The sequence below is a fragment of the Martes martes genome (genome assembly GCF_963455335.1).
Source record: "Martes martes genome assembly, chromosome: 3".
Taxonomy (NCBI): domain Eukaryota; kingdom Metazoa; phylum Chordata; class Mammalia; order Carnivora; family Mustelidae; genus Martes; species Martes martes.
In genome coordinates this window covers 136,175,313-136,197,822 of record NC_137890.1, presented here as the reverse complement: position 1 = coordinate 136,197,822, position 22,510 = coordinate 136,175,313, and positions in this window count along the sequence as shown.

Genomic DNA, 22,510 nt, shown 5'->3' with positions numbered 1-22,510 from the left:
TAGAAAGGGGTCCTTGTAAGCAAAATGGTGAGGCAGAAGAGAGAGAGGGATAGGAGGAGATGTGACAGAAGCAGAGGATGGAGAGGAGAGAGATTTGGAGATGCTTAACTGCTGGTGTTGATGATGAAGGAAATGAGCCAAGGAAAGCAAGTAGATTCTAGAAGCTGGAAAAAGCAAGAAAATGATTGTCTCCAGAATGGAAGGAGCCTACCTATACCTTGATTTTAACCTAAGAAGACCCATTTTGGTCTTCTAACTTCCATAACTGTAAGAGAACGTATTTATATTATTTTCAGCCACAGAATTTGTGATAACCTCTTACATCAGCAATAGAAAATGAATACAGAGAAAACTGACATTATTACAATATTGAACTTTTCTTTCAGGAACGTAATATGCCACAGCTTTGATTCATATCTTTTTTTGTGTCCCTCAAGTCAAGCTTTTGTTTGTAAAACGAATGTTCTATATTTCTTGTGAAGTTAACTCCTAATAATTTAGATGGTATGGATATTACTAGTAATGGAATTTCTTATCATTATATTGTAAGAAGTTATTTACGGTACTTAGGAAAAACATCACTACTTTTGTTAGTCTATTTTCATTACTGGTTCTGATTTTCTGCTTTTTAAAAAAATTCCTGCTTTTATTTGTATCAATCCCTGCTTTTCTTAGATTTGTTTCAGGTTTATGCCATGTTTACTTTAGAGTTGAACGCCCAGTTTATTAATTTACTTTTTTTCTTCTCATTTAGCATTGAAAATAGTTACAGTTCTGATTTCCTTTCGATTGCTTCTGCGTTGTCTTATGTTTTGATCTGTAATGTTTTTCTTTTAATTATTGGTAAGTATTCTCTGATAAAGAATTTTAACTGGCACTGACTAAAGATTTGTTTATATGAGAACTTGTTGTTGTTGTTGTTTTAAATTTCTTTTGTTTGTTTTTTATTGTATGTGTAAATGGGTCATGTTTAAAGTTTAAAGTTTTAAAAATAATGGATGAATTTTTTTCACCTGTGAGATAATAACATTTTTATCCATTTTCCAAAATATTCTATGGAATGGCAATTCTAGTTTGAGCAATATCAATTAAATATACCATATTAGGAATACAGTACAGAATCTCAGATTTCTCTTTGTATTTATTTATCTATCTATCTATTACATATATATTTTTTACTTTCAAACTTTGTGAGCCTCTTGTATACGATAAACAGAGCATAGCTAGGTTTTTTAATTCAATCTAATCATTTTTAAAGGTAATGAGACCTGAATTAAAATGGTAACTGATGAGCATAACCAGATGCCTTTGAAGGAGATTTTAGGAGACAGAATTGACATGACCTGATGATTTTGACTGCAACAGGTAGAAAGTCAAGGATGACTCCCAATCTTCTAGCTTACACAGAAAAATGAGAAGAACATTGGTATATGGACTGGGTAAACAGATACTTGTAGGCATTCTTAATTCGATCTGTTTGAGGAGCTGTAAAACATACAGGTTGAGCATATCCAGAAGGCATCAGATGAAAAGATCTGGAGCTCAGGCATGTGATAAAAGCCCAGGTTTTATTGACAGAAAGAGTTCTTTCTTTTGATAGAAATTGGACTAAATGTGCTTGAGTTTGAAGAGTACAAGTATAGATTGAGATCAAGGCAAAGAGGGATTCATTCTTGGAGGATAATACTGGATCACGAGAGGGATAGTGAATCTAAAGCAGAGGTAGATGTGTTCGTCGTGCAAAGGAAAAAGGATTTTTTTAGGAAGGAAGGTGAGCATAAAAGTACATTTTTGGGAGGGGGCTCGGAAAGCAAGGAAGGGAAGGGAGAAGTTGTTTATTCCCAAATATTTGTCCAAGTCCTTTAAATCATGGTGGAGTCCTTGCTGAGTCTTCTGCTCACACACCATCAAAGACAGACTCATACACTACCTGAATAATGGAATAATTTGAGGTGTCCACTGGTAGTTTGCTCTCCACGGATGGGTGTCTTCTGCTATCACAGATGAGATTTCTGTCTGTAGTTTTCCCATTTTGGGTATGGTGTGAGGAGGTCTTTATGATGTTTCTGTTAAATGAAAGCAGAGGAAGCAATGCCAGCTGACAAGGGAGAAGATAGACATGGAGTGGTAGATTTGTTAGGATAGTGATGATTTGAAATTTGAAAAAAGAGAGGCAGTTCGGGGGCGCCTGGGTGGCTCAGTGGGTTAAGCCTCTGCCTTCGGCCCAGGTCATGATCTCAGGGTCCTGGGATCGAGCCCCGCATCGGGCTCTCTGCTCAGCGGGGAGCCTGCTTCCCCCTCTCTCTCTGCCTGCCTCTCTGCCTACTTGTCATCTCTCTCTCTCAAATAAATAAGTAAAATTTAAAAAAAAAAAAAAAGAGAGAGGCAGTTCGGAGAGAGGACAGGATTTTGTGAGCCTCCTTGACAGTCAAGAGGCCAAATGGCTTGGAGCGCAAAGATTGTAATATCTCGGGGCGCCTGGGTGGCTCAGTGGGGTAAGCCGCTGCCTTCGGCTCAGGTCATGGTCTCAGGGTCCTGGGATCGAGTCCCGCATCGGGCTTTCTGCTCAGCAGGGAGCCTGCTTCCCTCTCTCTCTCTCTCTGCCTGCCTCTCTGCCTACCTGTGATCTCTCTCTGTTGGATAAATAAATAAAATATTTAAAGGGAAAAAAAAAGATTGTAATATCTCCAGAAATACTTAGAGAACTGGAACAAGCACACATATCAGACCAGTGGTTTTATTTCTTGATGGTCATCTGCAGATAAGATATGACAGCAAATCAAAGGACAAGGAGTCAGGGACCTAAGGGTGCTGGGGAGAGTGACATACTTTATGGTTCAACTTTGTAAAAAATAGACATGCAGAAATATGCACAGATACTAATCATACAGCCCAGTGAATTTTTATAAGGGAAATGCAACTGTATATCTTCACCAGATCAAGAAATATAATTTTTTTTAAAGATTTTATTTATTTATTTGACAGAGATCACAAGCAAGCAGAGAGGCAGGTAGAGAGAGGGGGAAGCAGGCTTCCTGATGAGCAGAGAGCCCGATGTGGGGCTCGATCCCTGTCCCCTGGGATCATGATCTGAGCTGACGGCAGAGGCTTTGACCTGCTGAGCCATCCAGGCGCCCCAAGAAATAGATATTTTCCTACACAATGGAAGCACCTCCCACCCACATATTTCCACAGTAGTATCTTCTACAAAAGCAGTCACTATTCCGACCTCTACCATCGTACAAGATTAGCACGTGTGTGACCTTTTTGTTCTTAATAGTTGATTGTGGCATTTATTTTTGTTTTTGTATGTAACAACAGTCCACACTTGCTTATTATTGTACATTGTGTTGATATACCCAATGTCTAGTCTATATATTTGGTTTCTGGGAACATCATTAGGTTCATATGTATCTATTTTTGTGGAGAATATATATCTAGATGTGGAACTGTTGAGTCATAGGCTATACATATATTTACTGTTAATAGATACACTGGCAGGTTTCTAAAGGCCACCAGAGTAGCAGTGTAGGAAAGTTCCTGTTGCTTCACATCTTCAACAACACAAATTTTAGATATTCTGTATAATGGTAGTATAGGTATTTTAGGCTTGTATAGTGGTATCCCACTGTGATTAAGTTTCTCCTCTTGCCCATATTGTCCTATTGTGTTGTACCTGTTCAAGTTTTTTATTTTTCCATCTTTTTAACTAATTTTTAGGTCCTTTATATATTTTAGACATGAGTCTTTGGTCAGTCATGTTTTTCTATAAATATCTTTTCTCAGCCCATTGCTTGCTTTTTCCCTCCTCTCAATGGTGTCTTTTTATGAGCACAAAGTCTTTTTTTTTAAATGATTTTATTTATTTGACAGACAGAGATCACAAGTAGGCAAAGAGACAGGCAGAGAGAGCAGGCTCCCCGCTGAGCAGAGAGCCCGACGCGGGGCTCGATCCCAGGACCCCGAGATTACAACCCGAGTCGAAGGCAGAGGCCCCAACCCACTGAGCCACCCAGGCGCCCCAATGAGCACAAATTCTTAATGTGTCTATTTATGTTTTCTTTACTGTTAGGGTTTTGGGTCTTGGGAAATTCTTCCTTACTCTGGGGCTATTAAGCTATTTTCTTCTGTTTATTCTAGAACTTTTATTGTTTTATCTTTCACAGTTAGATCTAGAATTCATCTTGAATTTATTTTAGAATATGGTGTGAGGGATTAATGTGTATGATTTTCTTTTGACCTAGCACCATTTATTGAAGATAATACCCTTTTTCTCACCTCTCTACAGTGAAATTTGTACATGATATAAGCAACTATGTATGTGTGAGTCTGTTTGTGACTCAATATTACATTTTCTGTTATATTTGTCTAACTGAACATCGCTGTGATTATTAGAACTTCAATAAGTCTTGCAAGTCCTCCAGCTTTGGTTTCCTTCTTCAAGATCATCTTGCCTATTCTTGGCTCTTTGCATTTCTATATGCAGCTAGAAACAGCTTCTCAAGTGCTAACCCAAGAAAAAAACTTACTTGCATTTTTATTGTGCTTCTGTTGAATATACGAGTCACTGGAGAGAATCAGCATATCTGTATATAGTATGAGACTTTCTAATCTATGAATATGGCATATCCATCCATTCTTATTATAATAATGTATTATAGATTGTTATATAAATCAAATATTTTTGAGATTTCTTTGGCATTTAGTCTTTTAGATAATATTTTGAATTTTCTCTTTTAAAAAACTGTCATGCTCCATTTTTTGTTGTCATAGAAATATAATTAATTTTTTATTGACTTTGTTTACACAGACCTCAATACATTTTTAAATTAATTCTAATGCTGTGTATCTAGATTTATTTGGATTTTCTAGACTATAAAATCATGTTATCCAAATATAATGGCAAATATGTCTCTCCTTTTCCAAAGTTTATATATCTTATTTATTTGTAATTATTAATTTTAATGGCTATCACCACCAGTAAAATGTTGTATAGAAGTGATGAGAGTGGTGTTCTTGTCTTAATTTGAATCTTAGGGTGAAAGTTTCTGTATTTCACTATTAAGTGTAAGTTTGTTGAAAGATTTTGTAGATACTTTTTCTGAATAAAGACATTCCCTTTTTGGATAGTTTGCTAAGAGTTTTATAGTAAAAAGGTGTGGACTTTTATGAAAGGTGTTTTCTACTTCTTTTGAGATGATTATTTAATTTCTCATCTTTATTCTACTATTGTGGTAAATCCAGATTGAATTTAAATATTAGACCAGCCTTATATTCCTAGAATAGTCACATTTCATTGTGTTATGTTATTCCTTTTATGTATTTTTCATTAAGTTGTTAATATTTAAAAATTTTTGCGTCTATGTTTATTAGACAGATTTTACTATAGTTTTCCTTCCTTGAATGCCTTTATTAAGTATTTATATATTTTATTCAAATCATAAAAAGGTTATAAAGTTTGCTAATTTTTTTTTTTTTTTTCTTTCTGAACTCTGGAAGAGTTTGTGTGAGACTGGCTGGCTTTTTTTTTTTTTTTGGTCCTAGAGATAAATTTCTTTTCAGGCATGATTTTAAATTATAGATTCTATTTCTTATTGTGTTAGTTATGCTAGATTGCTTTTTTTTTTCAGGATTTAATCCATTTTATTAATGGCTTAAAGTTACTCATAAACCTAATTTTTATCTTTTTGATACTTTTAGGATCTAAGGTGATATGTTTTAATTACTATTAGTAATATTTCTTGATCAGTTCTGTTAGAGAATGCTTTAACTTTTTATTAGTTTCTTAAATAAAGATTAGTTTTTTCCTAAATAAAGAACATGGTTTTAATTTTGTTGATCTTGTATCTTAAATGCTTATTTTTTAATTTCACTAGTCTCTGCCCTCGTTTTATTATTTCCTTCATTTTTGTTTGTTTTGGGTTTAATTTGCTAGTTGTTTTTTCAGTCTAAACTTCCTAAGAGATGGGTATTTTGATTGTAGAGTTTCAACCTTCTGTTTCACATGCCTTGAAGACTGTATTTTTTTTCTAAACACTGTTGTAGTTACATCCCATAAACTCTGATAGATACTATCTTCATTAATATTCAGGTGTAAACATTTTCTAATTCTTGTTGTGATTTTTACTGTTTTTGGTCCATGATTTATTTCCGAATGATGTATTTGCATGTTGTGTGTGCTTCTTGTTATATATTTTGTTGGTTTTGATGCCTAACTTAATTCCACTTTTCTCTAAAAACCTCATGAATGCATTCAGTTTTTAAAAATACTTGAAGCTTGTCTTATAATCTGATATCTCAGCAAATGTAGCAATGTAGCCAGTTGATAAGACTGGGTATTCTCTATCTTTTGTCTAAAGTGTGCTATATATGAAAATCAGGGCAACTTTTTATACACTTTTGTTTGTTTCTCTTAGTAGGAGCATTGGTCTGCTGTAAACTATTTCATCATAACTAGAAATGAAGTAAGGTTTACCTGTTCTTATGGCAATGCACCCTACTGCAGCAGAATATGGAGGTATTAAGAACTGGAATGTGTCTGATTTTTATGATGCAAAACCCTCAACTAATACATATTCATCAGAAGCCTACTGAATGCTTAACATTGTAATGTTATGGGTTCTGTAGCCAATAAAATAAAATGTCAAACATAGTTCCCAATGTCTAGAAGGCTATATGTGGTTGGAAGTCTAAAACAGGAAAGAAACAGATTAAATATTTTAGCTGTGAAGCATTACCTGCTAATTAGAAGGGAAAACGGAGCCTTTGCAAAGAGCAGCTCTCCCAGCTTTCACCTCAAACATGGTCAAATTTAGAATCATTAAGAGTCAAACAATCTAAAATTATGTGACCCTTTATGTGAAAATAGGTGACAGCATCTCTTGTGAAATGTGCTTGCCGAAAATGTTGAAAAAAATCTAATCAATCCTTTTGATCTATTTTCTTTTCCCAGAAAACTCAAGGGGTAGATGAACTTTTAAAATTATAACATGTGGTACTACGCAGATGAATCCACGCTGTGGGGCATTATTAAACATCCTTGGTTGAGTTTCTTCAAAAAGATTTTTGAAAACAAGTGAACATTTCTTGATCCAAAAAAGAGGCAAAAAAGTTAAAGACATATAACAACCAAATGCCTAATGCAAAGCATAAACTATAAACTCTGGTTTAACAAAACCGGCTATATTATTTGAGAAAAATGTACAAATTGTAATATAGACTTGATTTTAGATTATAGGCAAGAAAATGGTGCTGTAACCATGTAGGGGAATATCTTTATTTTTAGGAGATATATACTGATGTACTCAGAGATAAAGCATCAGTATGTCTACAAATTATTTTGAAAAAGTTTACCAAAACAGAAGAGATAAAAGAATATCAATTGTTGCACTTGGATGGTGAACATATGGGTATTTATTGAACTGTTCATTTTTCCTTCTCTATATGCTTAAAAATTATAAAAAAATAAACTAGCTAAAATATTTTAATATTGGGCCCTGGCTATTACCAGTTAATCAGCGGGAGCCATGAGTGTGAGCTGAATTGATCGGTGAAGACTTCAGTGAGGATTTGGAGATTTTGTCGGGCTTTCAAAACAGGGGCAAAGTTAGGTAGATGGAATGAGAGAGGGAGGTCATGCCTGAAAGGGAAGTAATGTAAACAAGTCAAGAGATTAAGTTGAAAGTGACATGTCACTTTTGACTTGCTTCACTTTACAGTCATTACTGGGAGCTCTTTGCTAAGGATGATAAAGCTGGTTCTCTGAAACGTTATTTATGTTTATTCTATAGTAGTATCAATTTTACCTAAATAAGAGATATTCTGTGCTCATTGGGAAAGTTTTGGAGGAGTTTTTTAAATGTCTTCCTCTAAGTACTAGGAATCATTACATTATTTACCAGTTCCCTTTACCAAAGTTTCTATCTTAAGAATCACTGCATTTCTCTTCTCAGAAGTGTGTTTCTTATTTGTATGGTGAACTAGGAAAAACACAATTTTTGGATGTTCGTCATTGCTGTTCCTGCCTGCCAATACTTAAGAATCAGAAAGCTACTAATCTGTTAATATAATCAAAGCTTCTGGTTATTATTTCAGGGTCTCATGCCTCACAAAATATGTTAAATTTTCTTAGTGAATCTTCTTCCTGTTGCTTGACCACACTACCTATAGCCCCTCCCTCTTTCTTTCCAAAATTCTTTGTATCCCAGGTACCAATAATCATAATGATAGCTCTGTGCTCAGTCTCTTACCTTCCAAATAATAGCAGCACCCAGCACTTACACTGCATTTGGTTTTCCCTTTTCAATATGCTTTGCTATCAGAGACTCGCTGAGCTCTCTTACCCATGAAATTTATTTCTTGATGACAGAAGGAACAAAGTCTTGGCATATGGCTATGCCCACTATTGCCACCATGGAGCAGAAGGAAAATCAGTGCTGTGGATGGAGAAAGAGGTGAGGAGTCAGGAGATTCTTGTCCCATTCTTAACTCTGCACTTGACTTATGCACATACTGGCTTAAGGCAGGCAACTGCTCACTGTAAATTTTACCACCTCTAGGAGGTGGAGAATGGGATCCACACTAAAAAAGATGAGAAGCTCGTCTGCCGCAAATAAGATGCCTGGAATTTGTAGTGGGACTCTGGTACCTGATAAAATTGTCAACAGAGGGATCTATGGACACTATCTTTTCTTGGTGTGGTATTTCCTATTAAAAGTTTAATTTTGAAGGAAGCCTGGGTGGCTCAGTTGGTTAAATGACCCATTCTTGGTTTGGGATCAGGTCATGATCTCAGGGTTGTGATCTCAGGGTTGTGAGATTGAACCCCATGTCAAGTTCTCCGCTGGGTGTGGAACCTTCTTAAGATTCTCTCTCTCTTTCTCCCTCTGCGCCTCTTCCCACCCCACCCCCTCCTTAAAAAAAGAAAAAAGAAAAAAGACTAATTTTCTGAAATTATATGATGATCCTCACTATCTCTACTTCCCCTCTTTATAAGTTGGTAAGTCCAGAAAAAGAAAAACCCAAGGCCAGGCCCAGTTAGTGACATTCGGTGAATTCTGCACACTTTCTATAGGCCACAATCATTGTGGTAACTTATAACAATTATAAAAAGTTAACTAATGAGTGTTTGTAGTGACATATATGATAAGACTTAGTGATTGAACTGAAAATCTCCTCTCATCAATTTTAAGTGTGTTTTTCTGTTTTTAGTGCAGCTGGCGGGTTAAATTATCAGCTATGTGTTAATGCAGAAGTCTGGCAGGCAATCCAGAAGAACAGGAGACATGGGCAGTAAGAGTGACAATCTTTTAGAAAAAGGCAAATATGCTTATCAGCAGATTTGTTCTGATGTGCCAATTAACACCTATTTCCCTTCTTAGACAGATGTTATTGGGGTGAGAACCCTTCTCTTCAGTGGGATTCATGGACCTGAGTCTCTCTCTCATGCAGTGGCAGAATATCTCCTGAAGATATTTTAGTTGCACATGTTCTCTCACAGAAAGGTCAGATGACTCATACCAAGCGTGACGCTGTTTATTTGCATTCTCTTCAAAATGAAAGTGATGCTTTTTCTAAAGTTGGTAAAATCCTAATTTAAGGAGTCTTGGAGAGAAAATGTGGGATGATTTTTGGAAAAGGAAAGAAGTCATCCTGTGCTTTCCTGTTGGTTAGAAAACACAATTCTATAAACCTGCAGTAGGTGAGTTCTGTACCTTTTTCCTCCCCCTCACACAGGACAGGCCATTTCTCTGAGAACCAGGGGCACTGGCTATCCATGTTCCACTCACACTGAAGTCGCATCTGGAGAGCGAGTGAAGGGGGGTTTATGAGGTCAATTAGTGAAATTATTAGTTTTCCAGAGCACTAGCTTCCACAGGCCTAGTTAGCCTTATTTACGTTGGCTCTGAGGTGGCAGCTAATGTGAAAGAGAACGTTCTGACAAAATCTGAAAAACTGAGAAAGAGAACCAAATGTTTTTATTTATCCAAATATTTGATAGACTTCATTCCCCATGTCAAAACAGCAAGAGAATTTACCTGGTGTAGGCGAGAGGAGAGGACACCCACTCCTTCACATATTCACTTTCACGGGTTTGTGGTGATTCACAATATGGTAATTTTGCCTAACTCCATGATCACATTTGAAAGAATTATTACAAGTATTTTTTTTTAGGATTTTATTTAGTTATGTATTTGACAGAGAGAGATACAGTGAGAAAAGGAACACAAGCAAAGGAAGCGGGAGAGGGAGAAGCAGGCTCCCTGCTGAGCAAGGAGCCCGATGTGGGGCTTGATCCCAAGACCCTGGGATCATGACCTGAGCTGAAGGCAAACAATGACTGAGCCACCCAGGTGCCCCTACAATTAGTTTTTTTTGCCTACTTTATTCTCTCAAACATTTGTGTCGAATAGGAAGAGTGCTAACCATCTCTCTCCTTGAACACAAAATGATGTTTGTTTCTTATATCCCTTATATTATAATATTGGTAAAAATTGGCAAATTGTACCTACTTTATAATGTGAGGGTATAAAGTAGACTACTGTTGGCTTGTCCCCAGAATTTAGTGGTAGAAGTAGAATTTAGGCTGAGGCCTGACTTTTGCTACTGCTCTCGGCTAATTTGGGGAAAGTATATACTCCAGAATAAATTACACAGTTGTACTCATTTGGTAACTAATGCTTTTGTCAGAATTGATTTGGTTTTATTGGATTAGAGAGCGAAAACTCTACCACCAATGAAAAGAAATCTAATATAATATACAATTTCATTTCGTATGATAATGCTTTTCACTTCAGTTTTTCTTGGTTTTTGTTTATGCTATACATTTTTGGGTACCTCTTTAAGCAGAAAATTCAAATGTTAAGCCTAAATAAATCTACATATTTTTATTTAGTATAAGGGGTTGATATGGCTGTTCTCCCATAAAGTAATTTCACATTAGTGCTCTGCCGAAACGTTTTTAAAGCAAAACGTGTTCTTTCTTCAAAAGACCCACTGACTCGACATCCTCATGGCAACTTTCTGTACTTTAGCAGCCGGTAGATTCTGGGTTGTTTTGACAATGGCTCCAGCCAGGTTTCATGATTTTGTGGACCAGGGCTGATAATCAGTATATCATTTTTTTTTTTAAGATTTTATTTACTTTGTTTGAGAGAGGGAGAGAAAGAATGTGCAGAAGAGGGGCAGAGGAAGAGGGAGAAGCAGACTCCCCACTTGAGCAGGGAGCCCAACGTGGGGCTTCATCTCAAGACCCCAGGATCAGGACCTTGAGCCAAAGGCAGATGCTCAACCGACTGAGCCACCCAGGTGCTCCTAATCAGGGCACCGTCTTAACCACCACATGGAAATTAAACCAGCTGGGACCTGGCTTGAGAAATTATCAAATATTCTATGCATAAGGAGTGCAGTCTTAAGGCTCTGAAATTGGTTGCTTATTCTTCTAACATTGTAAAGAGCAATATTTAATGCACATCAAAAACCCAATGTTCTTCCCAGAGTTAATAAATGGTATAAATTCAGGGGCTATTGTGGCCATGGTCTGTGAGAGGCAGACTATGCCAATTGTGGAAGAAATCAGACCTGTTGATTCATAGTTAAGTACTATTCCTAGACTATTTATATTCAAACTGACAAGACCGTCTTCATGGATGCAGATCTGTAAAATGCACCCCCCCAAAACAAACAAACAAACAAACAAACAAACAAAAAAACCCCACCCTGTTTTAAGACCACAAGTCTTGTGTTCATACTACTAGATCCATGAGAAAGTCAGGGGGAAAAAAAAGCAATCTCATTTCCTCCAACAGATATTTATGTGTTCCTGAAGAGTATAGGAATAAGAATATCTTGGTTTGATAAAGTTTTTCTAAATAACATTTCCCAGTAGATACTTGATAGATGGAAATAGGAAGGACTCATAAGAAAATTTACTTTTAAGTAAAAGAATAATAAATACCACTTACCCCAAAAGAATTTATAGAGATGTTATGTGTGTGTCTGGCTTTATATGTATCTATATCAAACTGGTACTATTGTAGGTGATTATTGTTTTCTTTTCTTCCTACTCTTTAGTCGAGTTCGGATTATTAAGTCAAAGAGACCTGAAATTGAACCTCTGCTCCCACACCCCTAGCTGTGTGATCTGGATAGCAATCTTTGTACGAATCAGTTTCCTCAACTTTAATATCTTATTATCATGATAACAGCTACCTCATTAGGTGGTTGTGAGAATTAATGCAATGACATAAAGCACCCAGGGTATACAAGTCATTTAAAATACGTTATTTTTTGAGATGCCTAGTTGGCGCAATTGGTTAAGCCTCCAACTCTTGGTTTTGGCTCAGGTCATGATCTCAGGGTTGTGATCTCAGAGGAGGGAGATTGAGCCCCACCTGGGGCAGGCTTCATGCTCAGTGGGGAGTCTGCTGGAGATTCTCTCTCTCTCTCTCTCTCCCTCTGTTTCGCCCGTGCTCTCTTTCACACTTTCTCTAAAATATCTTTAAAAAATACATTACTTGTTTTGTAGCTTTTATCTGTGTTTTCTATGGTAAACATGCATACGTTATAAAACAAACTCAAAAAAAAATCATGCACTTAAAAAAACTCATATGAATATTTGTTTTTGCTTTTCTTGTTTTCTCAATTGAAAATGGGTAGTCATTTTCGTAATGAGTGATCAGTTTTGATAAATGCGTGCCTAATCCCTCTTTATTTCTGGTTAGATTTTACATTCTTCTTATTCTGTATATTGACCAGTATTTAAAGCTTTTAATCTATATTAAGTTGAAATATATTCTTTTACGTGTATGTGTATTTGTAAATATATGTATCTCTGTGTGTATATAGCTCTTAAATTTCAGATCTTAATTAATTAGACTGTGAAAAATGCCTTAATATGGTCGGAAAATTTAAGAATTGTCAAATGATTTTTAAAAATTTAGGAAATCTTTCCATTTCATCAGCTCCTCAGGTTTATGCACAAACTTTCCCACAAAACAAGCTGTTGCCATATGTGTTTAAAGGAGACCACCATTTGGCTGCACAAGAAAAGCCCATTTCACAGTCTATTCACACCTGAATTTATGGCACTTCACTAAGGAAGGGCAAAACAGTTTAGACATTCCCAATAAGAACCAACTTGAACCTTATTTAACTTCCAAACCTTCTAAATTTCTTTAAGGCTCAGATAATTCTCACAAAGTCTTGCCTCACTTCCTTCCTGCTCTCACCATGTGCCCTCTGGGAAATCAAACCACCTACTTACTGGAAGAAACAAACAGTACTTATTTGTTTCTATACAATTTAGGGTTTCCCACATGTTAGGAAAATTTAAAGAGAAGGTTAAGATTTTTTTTTTCTTAAAAATAGTAACTCTACCAACAATACTTAAATGAGATAAGTTAGGGTATATATTTAATGCTGATTTTCCATATCTTAACTTTTGAATGCCAACAGCCAAAAAAAAAAAAAAAAAAAAAAAGAAGAAGAAGAAGAAGAAGAAGCATGAAGCATAATGACAAAGTTAAAAGGGTGATTTTCATTTTCATGTATGGGTTGGGATACTGTATTTTATTTACCACTCTTAGGAAAAACATACAGTTTCTCATGTAATTAATAGAACTCATATTAACTAAAAGCCATGAACAGAAGCAAAATGGAAGTATGTTTTGTCTTCAATGCTCAGTGGAAAAGAGAATGTTCAACAGATATTTTCTAAATAATAATGGCTTAATTACACTTTACATTTGTGGAATACTTTCATTTGTGGAGCACTTGTCTTATGCCTGTATCTGCATGAGTCCATACTTACCACTAAATAAAACAAATTGATACAGAAGTAGGATATCTAAATGCTACAAAGATATGAAGACAGGAAATGGTAAAATAATTGATCATAGAATATCCAGAATACTCAGGCTAAAAAATAGGGGGATCAATAATGTTTAGGAAGTTAAGAAGCAGTACTATGCCTGATCTAAATCCCCATGCTTGCTCTCTGATCAGAAATGTAACTGATTAACGACAGGACAGACACCCCTCAACCCCCCTCCCTGCGGAGCAGCTGTTTGTAAAGGGAATTCACAGCCATATAAATGCAGGGCTTAACCTTAAGCACCACAAGATCAACCACAGATGAGTGCCGTGTTGTCTGCACAAGGATTGATCTAGCTTCAAAATGCATTCTTGCTTTTCAAAATCTTTTTGCCTTATACAGATGTCTTCCCAAAAGTTTCTGTCTATTTGGATCAATGAGGGTAGTCAATGTCTCAGAAGACAGAATCATAGGAAAGAATGAAGTGTGTAAGTATAAATTTGGTAAAGAAAGGAAAATTAGGTAAAAACAAAATATTTTTTTTAAAGATTTTATTTATTTATTTGACAGATAGAGATCACAAGTAGACAGAGAGACCGGCAGAGAGAGAGAGAGAGGAGGAAGCAGGCTCCCTGCCGAGCAGAGAGCCTGATGTGGGGTTTGATCCCAGGACACTGGGATCAAGACCTGAGCCGAAGGCAGAGGCTTTAACCCACTGAGCCACCCAGATGCCCCAAAACAAAATATTTTTTCTTTGTTAATATTTCTAACCTGAAAGATAAATAGATTAAATGCATACCTAAATTAGAAAAAAAAAAATCCTAGATAACTACTGGTATCATAGGGCACACCTATCAGTCACTTTGACAGTACCTGTATATATGGTTTTAGTGAAATTATGTAGGATTATTTCCATGTATTTCATGGAAGTAGCTGCAGGGCTTTAGAACTTCAACTGAGCCAGGATGCCTACAACTACATAGTTCTCTTATCCTGACTCTAATATTCAAGTTTAATAGTTAAAAATTTAATAACGACTGTGACCCAGTGATATGTAGAGGCCCTTTGCAAAAATATCTCCATTTTAAAAAAATTAAGCTTTTTTCAAGTATAATATGCATAGCAGAAATGCACACAAATAGTAATTGTACTACTGGATAGGTGTATTTTTTTTTTTTCTCAACAAGGAAAATGTGCAATCAAGATTCAGATCAAGAAAAAAACATTACTTGCACCCAAAGGCACCAGTTACTACCACCCTCCCATGTAAATGCTGTCTTGACTTTTAAGATTTTATTTATTTATCAGAGAGACAGCATGCATGCATGAGAGAGAAAGAGAGAGAGGAGAAGGAGCAAGGGTAAGGGGAAAGGGAGAAGCAGACTCCCTGCTCAGCAGGGAGCCCAATGTGGGGCTCGGTCCTAGGACTCTGGGATCATGACCTGAGTTGAAGGCAGATGCTCAACTGATTGAGCCACCCAGGCGCCCCTGTCTTGACTTCTAATGCCATGTGTATCTGTTATGCCTGACTTTGAAATTTATATTGATGAAAACAGTGTGTCCTTTATTGTGTGATGGCTTTTTCTGCTCAACATTGAGCTTGTGAGATTCATTTATTTTCATCCTTATATTGTATTCCATGGCTTAGACATATCATCATTATTGATCTATTCTACTTTGTAACTTTTGGTGGCTGTACTTTGGGTCCTATCATGAATAGCGCTGCTATTAACATTCTAGATGTACTTTTTGGTGTACACATCCATAGACAGTTAAGTCCTAAGTCATAGATGATGTGTATGTTCAGCATTAGTAGACACTTCTGAACTGCTTTCCAAAAGGATCATATCAATTTATACTTCCTAATAGTAGTATATTAAAATTCTACTTGCTTCACATCTTTATCAACCTCTGATGTTATGGTTATTCTGGTGGGTGTGTTGTAGCAATTCATTTTGCTGTACATTGCTTCACAATGGTATTTCTTTGTTGTTAACCGATGTGATTGAGAACCTGTTTAAATGTTTAGTAGCCTTTTGGTTATTCTCTTTTGAGCAGTGCCTACTCAACATGATCTTTCTTTTTTTTTTCTTTTTTAATAGGCTCCACACCCAGCAAAGGGCTTGGACTGCCCACCCTGAGATTAAGACCCGAGCTGAGATCAAGGGTTGGACATTTTACTGACTGAGCCACCCAGTAGCCCATGCTTTTTAAACTGGATTTTACTTTTTTATTGATTTGTAGACATTCTTTATACATTCTGGATACTTACACATTGTCAGATATCTGTATGTCTCTCTGTCTCTCTTTCTCTTCATTCCCAAACTGGCCCTTGTACATGCAGAGCAAGGAGAGACTAAAGAAAGAGACAGGTCACTCCAGATTGGTAGGTAGCAAGTTTAATAAATAAGGGCACTTACATACAAGGCTTGACTTGGGCAGTGGAGGGGTGAGTAGATCTCACACCTGCATGCCGAATTTTAAAAGTTTATATAGAATGTTTCAATCACATATACTGTCTGAACACCACACCACTATCTCAAGATTGTGTCCTTGGTGTAGTTTCTGGAAACAAGGAAGGCAAGCACAACCCACAATCCAAGGACAGGGGCGGGGTAAGGATCCTCCAATTGGTTAGGTCCAGCTCACAGGTCAAACAGTGCTCATGTTCTCCCGGACAACACTCTCAGATAACTTCCCACTTTTTAAGACTGCTTTCTTACACTTTCAATTGTTTCTATTGATGAAACAAATTATTAGAAGTAATATAGTCCTTTATATCAATTCTTTTCCTTCATCAATTTCTTTCTTCTTTCATGGTTCGTGCTTTTTTGCACTGTTTACCAGAGATGCTGAAGGGAGTCTCTGTATTTTCTTCTAGGGAATTTACTTTTTTACATTTACGTTAGATCTACAATATATTTGGAATTTTTTAAATTGGTTTTTGAGTATGGTATGAGGTATGGGATCAAGTCACTCTCTTTTATATGGACGTCTAATTGATCCAGCATCATTTACTAACAAACATATTTATAACCTTTAATTCACTGCATTGTCATGTCATTTCTGTGTTTGTGGAGGTTTTTTTTTTCCCACATCAGTCCTTTTGTCTTTTAACCAATAAAGTTAATCATTTGACTGTTAAATCACTTGACTGTTAATCATGTTAAATCAATGACAATTTAATCATTGTAGCTTATAATATGTCTTTATATCTGGTTGTGAATGTCCTCCAACATTGTCCTTCTTCTTCAAGATCATCTTGGATATCCTTGTTCCTTTATGTTTTCATATGCACTTTGGAATTGACCTTTTAATTAAAATAAAATCCTTCTGGGATTTTGATTGGTGTTTATTTTGAGTAGATTGATCAGTTTGGAGAAAATTGATATTTTTATAATATTGAATCAGTAGTTTAATCCATGGACATGATATTTCCTATTATTATGTATTAGGTATTTCCTGTAGCATTAGGATATAACTTTCCTTAAGTTTAGTCCTAGGATTTTTATGTTTTTGATGCTATTATAAGTGTTATCATTTTCCAAAGTTCATTCTCTAACTGAAAGCTAGTATATATAAATACAATTGATTTTCTGTATTGACTTTGTATACAGTGAACTTGATATACTTATTATTATTTTTAAAATTTGTTCTCCATAAACAAGTACACCTGTGATTAATAAAAATAATTAATTTTTTTCCTTTACAGTTCTTATATTTTTAAATTAATTTTTCTTGTTTTATTGTACTAGTTAGGATTTCTAGTACAATGAAGAATTGAAATAGTGGTAACAGGTACCCTATTTTGTTTTTATCTTAGGGGAAAACTTTTTGGTCCTTTATATTTCAATATGATGTTTACAACAGGTTTATTAACAATACTCACTTTGTAAAACCTGCATTTACATCACATATTTTGGTCATTCTCCCTCCTCTTTGCTTTATCTGTATGAGCCAATACTCAGTATAAGGGCCTTTGAACAATTTTTTTTTTTTAAATGTAGATCCAATTTGGCCAAGCAAAGTATTACAAGGAAACCTGTTGTAGAAATTAGTTCACTTATAGTAGAGAAAGAAAGTCTCAGCTTAGCCTTTGATTACTCACTGAAAAATGGTATGAACACTTGAAGACACACACACACACACACACAGACACACACACACACGCATGTCATCATCACTACTATTTATTCACTAAAAGTTTTGTTATGGGAAATTTTAAACATATCCAGAATAGGAAACTATGGTGAATACATATCATTTACAACATAGTATCAATAATTGATCAATTTTATTTCACCTATATGAGTTATTTTAAGCAAGTTGCGAATCATAGTTTAAATCCACAAATTTCAGCATAGAGTTCTAAGAAATTAGGGTTAAAAAATAATTACAGTACTATCATCATACCTTAAAATTTTAAAATCATTATTATCATCTAATATATATTTGGTATTCAATGTTCCTTATTGCCCCATAAGTAGGTTTATTTATAATAATTTTTGTTAAAAATCAATGTCAAATAACATCTGATTTATATTTTTTTAAGTTTGTTTTAATCTAGAACTATTTTCTTTCTATATTTTTTTCTTTTGATTTTTGTGTCTGTAGAAGTTACATTTTGCATTTGGTCAGCTGCATTCCTGTGATGTAATTTAACATGCTTTTTAAACTTTCGATTTACTGTAAACTAGTAGTTATATTTATATGATCAGTCTAATTCAGTTTGGAATTCTTTTGCTATCACCTTTAACTTAAAGCAATTGTTTTGATATAGAAATAAATAGGCCAATGATAAGCAGGCTTTTGTTAATGGTACCTTTAACTGTTGTTGGGAAGATTAGAAATCAATGTCATCCCCACTCAAATCAGTGACAGTATCCAAAACACTCAGACTGAGTTGTAGCAGTGATATTTGTGTTTATCTCCATACATTTCAGTTTCTGAGAGTGGGTATCATTCTTTCTTAAGTATTGGGTGGGTAATGGAGCCTGAGATTTTTTGCCTGGGCTGACTCTAAAGGAAACTGGGGTAAAAAAGAAGAGTAAATTGAGGGTAGGCCTTTTCTGATATCGTTTGGCTGGATATAGGGCCTCATTGACTTCTGAATAGTTTGAACTTTTTATAAGAGAAATTAGGAAGCTCTTTGCTCTCACTAGTGTCTTACAAGTGTCTTGAGCTAACTTAAGGCCTTATTAGCTCCGCTGAAGCTATTGTCAGGGGAAGACAATCAACCAATTTTCTTCTTTTTATTCTCTTTACCTTTTCATCTTCTTCTAACCCCTTCCATCAACCATAGATCATACCTGGATCAGACTCAATCTAAGGTTAAGGCAGAGAACTTCTAAACGAGAGCCAGGCAGATTGAGGTAGAGGATGCTCCAAATGGTTTAGGGGTAAGCCGGTATCACATTTTTCTCTCCCCTCATCTGTTTCTCTACAAATCTGTGGATAGCACTGACATATTATGGTTAAAGAGCAAGCATGAACAAATCATCACATATTTTGCAATGTATACCTAATCTACTTCAGATGACTTCCTCAATACCAGTAAGATTAGCGAATATGTATATGGTTCCAATTTTAAGTGCATCTTAAATTGAAATTTCTTTGCCTGAATGTTTGAGAATTTTAAAAACAACCTATAAATTAAAAGAAAAACTTTGAGTACCTCAAGTTTAAATTTGTTGTTGTTTAATGGAAGCATAGTATTTTATTCTTTAAAACAAGGCTATTTGAGGGGCACCTACCTGGCTCAGTAGGTAGAGCATGAAATTCTTGATCTTAGGGTTGTGAGTTCAAGCCCCACATTGGGTGTAGAGATGACTTAAAGTAAGATTATTTGGGTGAAAATGTTGACAAAATCTTAACCACAAATACATTAATACTGTAGATAAACAACCATTTCAACTAAGGCTCTTACTTCCTGGTTTGGTTGTGGTAAAGAAGAAACTGTATTTTGAAAATAACTTTAACCTTATTTCTAATCTTTCACACTGATTCAGAGACTATAAATTCCACAAATAACATTCTGTTGACCACTTTATTAAAGCAAAAGCAAACCCTCACATTACCAAACCCCTTACTTCTTCTTATTTGAAAGTGTTCAGTGGCGTTGGTGATTTGGGAGTGGCCCCTTATTACCTGAGTGTTGAGTATTTTGAGATTTGTGTGCTTACAAGTGTTACACTGCTAGGACTGTGATAGAGCCTTGCTACCAAGTGTAAATACCATTCCACAAACCAGAGAGCAAGTGTTAGGGAAAAGAAAGTTTATTTATAATAGAGTTTTACCTATTCATTTTATATTGTTTTTATGTAGATTTCTGGTTCTTAAAAATTTTTACCTTCTGCTTGTATGGCATTTCATTTACTCATTGTCATTAATGATCATCATTGTATTTATTATTTCCACTGTGCATATTTTTGCAAAATAGTGATGACGTGATTGCCCTTTCTGTATTTACTCCCAGCTACTTCAAAATGTACATTTATCATTAGTCACTTATTTTGGGGACTCTGTCTTTTATTAAATGAATCCGGCTTATCTGACTTAGCCTTTTCTCAGAACTGGGTTGTGGTAAGATCTTGGGACACAGAAACACAGTTGAGTGTGCGTGGTCTAATACTGTTGTTTTATTTTGCAATATTCCTACTTATTAGTTTGAACATTATTATTTGGTTTTTCTATCTTAGTTAGCAGCTTGACATTAAAAATAACTTTTATTTGAAGTGATATTCATTTTACAGGTTTTAATAACTGCATATTTAATTTGGAACTATGTTGAGAAACTTGGCAGTGAGATTTTTCTTGAGTTCTTAAATTTGTAACATATAAGGAAGTTTCAATAATATATATATTATTAAAATATACACTCTCTCTGTGTACACACACACACACACACATATATATACTTTCATGACCAATATGCTTATTTTAATTAAAATTAAGATATTCTTGTCACCAAAGTTGTGGTTACAAATGGGTCAAATAACCATGATTAGTTTAAGAAAAGATACATAAAGGGGTATGTTCTGGATTTAAATTATAAAGCAGATATTTTAACATAAATTATTCAGCACAATGGCTCAATAACCCAAATATGTGTGCTTTTTCACAGGTAAAATTGCATACACATAAACTGACACTACCATGACAAGTAAACACAATTTTGTTGAATGATTTTGAAAGACAATATTTACAGATAGTGGGTGTTTATTTTAAGCTGTCAAACCATTTTTGTTTTCAAATAAAATCTTAGTCAAATCCCCAATACTTTCAAGAGATAACATTCAAAATGCCTTGGTTTGAAGGGAGAGGGATGGGTCATAGACACAGCTGTTTAAATCCGCTTTGCTCTCTGGCCTCTAAGGCATAGACTTTAAAAAGGTCTTAATAACGGAATTCAGGAAAGTGACTTGGAATTCATCAACTTCAGTATTAGCCAAAGGATGTTTTTTGGAATGCCACTGTCTTTATGTGCTCCCTACAAACTGGATTTCATGGCCACTGCATCTGGAAAACTTTAAGTCTAGTATATTCTTATCTAGGAAATGCATAATGCATATTAACTTATTAGTGGCTCTGAGACATCATATAGTAAACGAACAACTATTTGATTGGATTTTCAAAAATAAGTTTCTCCAAAGTGCTTAATAACAGAAACTTTATGTTTTTATAATATTAATATCCTAAAGACTGTCTGCCACAGGACATAATTTTCTGATAAAATAATCATCCTTTGATCTAATTCAACAATTAGATTCAACAATTGTTCGTACAGTGTCCAAAATACAATGGTTCAAATTATGATTATATAATTTGGAAATGGGAAACTGACTATCATTCTGGGAAAGCTATTTCATATTTGGACAGTTCTAATGATCAGAAAGATATTATTATAAGGATTATTTGTTTCAGTGAGATATTTCAAAGAGTTAGACAGCCGTAGCATATTTTCACCTAAAAATCATTTCTGTCACTCATCTGAATGCTCTTCATCTTGCTTCAAACCTTAAGTTCATGAATATTCACAGAGATCCTTGGGGAAGATATGTGCATCCATTTTAATTGTGGAAAGGACTCACTGACAACTATAAACTTGAAGACAAAGATTGTGATTTGAACCTGCAATGTATATATATAAAATTTACCCTTGCCTAGAAATAGATGTTTTCATTTGAGGTTTCAGACCTGGCTTCAGTTGCTTTGGAGATACTGATCTCATGTGATTTTTTGGCTATTGTCCTGAACTTGGAACCATGCAACAGCGCACAGGTGGTATAAGGTCTACCTGAATATTTACTTTATATAACCTAAGCTTTTAGGAACTTAAGATCTAGGACATAACATTGAAAAAGTTAATCACACGAAGCCCACCTGTTCTATTACAGTAATACTCTCTAAAAATTCTTCAGAATGCACTCATTTTATTTACAAATCCATTTTTATTGAAGTAAAACTAATATGTGTCTAATACATGCATCTAATACATTCATTCTTGGAATTGGGGATGTAGCAGAGAATAATACTGATACCCTGCCCCTTATTCACCCATCCCCTGCCCCACTTTGTCAGGGCTTACATTGTTATTGGGAACAGACAATTAAAAAAAATAAACACGTAATATAATGTTAGATAACAGTCAGTGAAGATGTCTCAGAGAAGTTGAAATTCTAACCAAGACTCAAATGA